This window comes from Nothoprocta perdicaria, unplaced genomic scaffold, assembly GCF_003342845.1.
Source record: "Nothoprocta perdicaria isolate Ctin4 unplaced genomic scaffold, notPer1 scaffold_124, whole genome shotgun sequence".
NCBI lineage: Eukaryota > Metazoa > Chordata > Aves > Tinamiformes > Tinamidae > Nothoprocta > Nothoprocta perdicaria.
In genome coordinates this window covers 1,270,158-1,274,171 of record NW_020454361.1, presented here as the reverse complement: position 1 = coordinate 1,274,171, position 4,014 = coordinate 1,270,158, and positions in this window count along the sequence as shown.

Genomic DNA, 4,014 nt, shown 5'->3' with positions numbered 1-4,014 from the left:
GGGAGCCCCCGTGGACGCCCCCTCCCCACCTCTCACCTCTCCCCCCTACCCCCAAGCAGGGCAGTTAACTAATTACTAGGCAAATCCTCAGGTACCTTTAGGCAAATGGAGACATGTGGAAGCTGGCACTCCTGGCATTGCTTCCAAAAAACAGAAGCTGCTCGGCGCTGTTTTAAATGTCAAAGACCTCTTTTTTCCTTCTCTTAAAAGGGCTTGTGTGCCCCTCCGTGGAGGGGGGAAAGGCGGGAGGCGGCAGGTCCGAACAGCTCCCGGCTCCGCAGCCTTTTTCAAAGAGCGCTCCCGCAGGTGTAGGGGCTCTTTTTAAATTGTGTCTTAAGATGCAAGGTTTACATTTAACATACATTTAACAATGAAAACGTTTGAAATGAATTTTCATGAAAAAAAAACAGTGAAATATTTGGGATTGAAGAAAACATTTGAGTCTACATTCAGCTTATTTTTCTTCTTTTTTCTTTTTTTTTTTTTTTAATAAAGCAAAGCAAAACCTTCTTTTGCAACAACCGAAAACACTGTCTCCTCTCCTACTTTTTTTAATTGGCTATTTACACATTTCTTCTCTGGCACCTTAAATGGCAAAAGCTTCCCAYCCAATCTGTACTGAGGTTTATTAGGCATCTGTGTTTAAAAAATTAAAATCTGGAATTAAATATGTTGTTAAACTGAAGCTGTGCAGATGCTTTCCTGAAAGCACGAGTATACAGCAGAGTCTTGTATAACCCGCTCTCAGACTGCTTAAATTAGGTTGTGCTGGGCATTTCAGGCATGGTTAGAGTCCTGAAGACAATTGTCAGTTTGATTTAAGCTAAGCGAATGCGTTTATGAATTGCATTTCCAATGGCACCTTAAATCAAAGGAGAAGAAAAAAAAAAAAAAAGTTGAGGAAGAAGAACAAAATAATTGTTTTCATTTTAGGTGGGAGGATTTAGAGCTCGCCGTAATGAATTATCTTGCAACAAAGGTAATTATTCTAAGCAAGCTGGCTGGGGAATTGAAAATTGCATTAGAGCCTCGGTGGCTCCCCTCCCTCTTGTGTCTCCCGTCATGTCTTCCAGGCGGAAAACAGAGCACAACATGGAGAGCCGAGACGCAGCTCCCAAAGATGTTATCACACAAGTCCCGACGGACGCAATGACCTGCAGTCTTCCCTAGCAGGAGCCTCTGGCAGGCAGGGGCTCCCTGTCGCCCACGCCACGGCTGAGGCCTGGGGGAAGCGGTGGGAATGCTGCCCCCGGCCTGGAAGCGAGGCCGGAGCCGGCTGCGTATTCCGGAGCCGGCTGAGCATTCCTGCCCCGCAATCTCTGCAAATGACATCACAATTAGTTGCCATGGCGACGCCGCGTGCAACAGGAGAGCGGCTCAGGTGGGGAGCAAGGAAGGGGGATTCAGAGAAAGAGCGCACTGTTCCCCCCGCCCCCCGCGCTGGGTGAATCAACACCGGGCACGGAAAACCGCAGCAAACCCCCTGCAGACCCCCCGGCCGGGGCCCGGCGAGGCGCTCCCGCCCGGCACGCTCCCCCCGGCGCTGGGGGCTCCCGGCGCTCCGCTCCTTCTCCCGTGCAAGGCTGCACGGACACCGTGTCACAGCACTGAAGCAGCACCCGCTTTCATGTGCTTGTAGGAAAGTTCACGCTGCAACTGGTGCCCTCKAAAGTAAACCTGTAGTGCACAAAGGCATCTTGCATTTAAGTATTTTTTTTTAAGGGAAAAGAGGAGAAAAGGCACCAAATCCTGTTTTGAAAGGATCCTTGCAAGCTGTGTGGCCTCCGTGTCTTCGGAGTCTCCCTCACCTCAAACCAGAGCCGGGGAGACCAGCCAGGCGCTTATCAGCGCGGACACGTCCTAAGGATGGAGGAAGCAAATCCTCGTGCACAGGGTGAGCGGCCGGGCCGGGCGAGCACCGGCTGCTCCGGGTACTCATTACAAGTTTAAGATACGAAATGTCAATAATAAGCATTCAAAGGTCGCCCAGTGCCCCTTTATCACAGATTAAAATGGTGTGTACATGCCTGACACGCCAGGATAGCTGTATGCTTATGTGCTGAGTAAATACCCACTTAAACTTCATGTTTTTATTGTTTCTCCCCGCTTTGGAATTTCCCAGTAGACAAACAGACACAAAGCAAATCAAATACTCCTAACGTGGGAAAGGCATCGAGGCTCAGGGGGACGTTTCATTCACCAAAGTTCAGCAATAGGCACCTCAGCGGGGTGAAGAGGTAAAGCCGGCCTGTAGGAACAGGAAAACTCACTTCCACTGTGGCTCCCGCGCCACGGAGCGGCATCCAGCCAGATGTGCTCCGACAAAACCCTGCTTATCCAAAGCAAACCAAGTATGGAGGTTTGTGAGGCCAAACAAGGACGATTCCTYGGAAAAATCTGAGCGAAACACAATGAACAGAAAGGAAAATCATCCCCAAGCTCGGTCACACCAGTGACTTCTGCCAGCCAGACAAATCTGATGCAACCCAGAGCCCATGCAGCGGGAGAAGGCCGTGCCGTTCCTGGATAAGCCGAGGTGGGGATTTCTGAGCAGCTGCAGGGTGAGCGTCAGCTGGGGAGAGACTCCCCGTCCTTCCCTGGACACCCAGCCCGCGCAATTCACAGCTCCCTTCTTTTTGTCCCTCTCCCTGCCCAATGCACAGGCAGGTCAGCACCCCSCTGTGCTGCACCCAGCCACGGGCACAGTCACATCCCAGCCATTCCCAGGGAGACATTGGGGCAGGGGTCAAACTGGAGCAGGGAGCAAGGCTGAGGCGAGGGGCAGGCTAAGGTCTGATGTAGAGCTTCAGCTCTGAGCCTCCCTCAGCTCATGGGTTCACACGGGAGAGGAGCAAACAGGAGGGATGGGGGCAGATCAGGTACCTTCCCCCTCGTCCCTGCCCTCCATCCTGGCAGCAACCGGCTGCTGTGATCTGCATGGAGAGTGCATGGGCACAGAGTGTGCACGGGGAGAGTGTGCATGGGGAGAGCGCACGAGGAGAGTGTACACGGGGAGAGCATGCACAAGAACAAGTGTGCACAGAGAGCACGCACGTGGAGAGCGTGCACAGAGAGCGTGCACGCAGAGAGTGTACACGGGAGCAAAGTGTGCACAGGCAGAGWGTGCAAGGGGAGAGGGAGCACAGGAACAGAGTGAGCACAGGGAGAGTGTGCACAGGGAAAACGTGCACGGGATAGCGTGCCTGCAGAGCCTGCAGAGCGCCCATGCCGCGGATGCACATGCCAGGCGCCGTGGCCGCCGTTCCCACCCTTTGCCACGGCTGCAGGGGATCAGAGGGCTCCCGCTGCGCCGGCCGGAGCCGTCCCACCCGTCAGCAGGATCCGTGCGCAGCGGAAGCGGCGCTCATAAGATCCCATGCCAAGGGCAGGCATGTGCACACAGGCGTGGGGGCAAACACAAATACAGATGCGGCGCAGGCCGGGCGCGCACACAGCCGGGAGCAGAGCGCGGCGGGCGCAGCGGGAGCCCYGCGCTGCGCCGCCCGCGCGCACACAGCGCAGGACGCGGGACTTGGCCGCCGCTCCGCTGCTCTGGCAGCGCAGGGCTCTTCTCGCTGCCTTTGATGTTCTGAGGAGGGACAGCTGGCCTACATATTAAATGACTCCTGGTTGTCGCGAGGTTCTGGCGAYCGCTGCTCCTCCTCAGCTGCACGCTCATCTTCCAAGCGTGCAGCACTGCTCGGGGCTCCCTTTGCAGCCGGGGGCTCTGCAAGCCCGCCCGGGGACTCGCTTTGGCGCTTGTCCAGCTAAGCTGTGTGTAGCCAGAGGGCGGCTGCRCCAGAAGAAAGGGTGTCGTTTAATTGCTGCATTCCTGGTACGTTCGGGGCCTTGGCCTTGCCTTGCGCGGCAGTGTCGCCTGCACACACACATCACGCTTTCCTCTACCCATACATCACGCTGTCCCCTTCCTGCGTGCGTCAGCGTGTCCCCGCTCCTCTCTTCCATGCACATGTACTCTGAGCTCCTCGCGTCCATCCTGCCCCCACCCCCCAC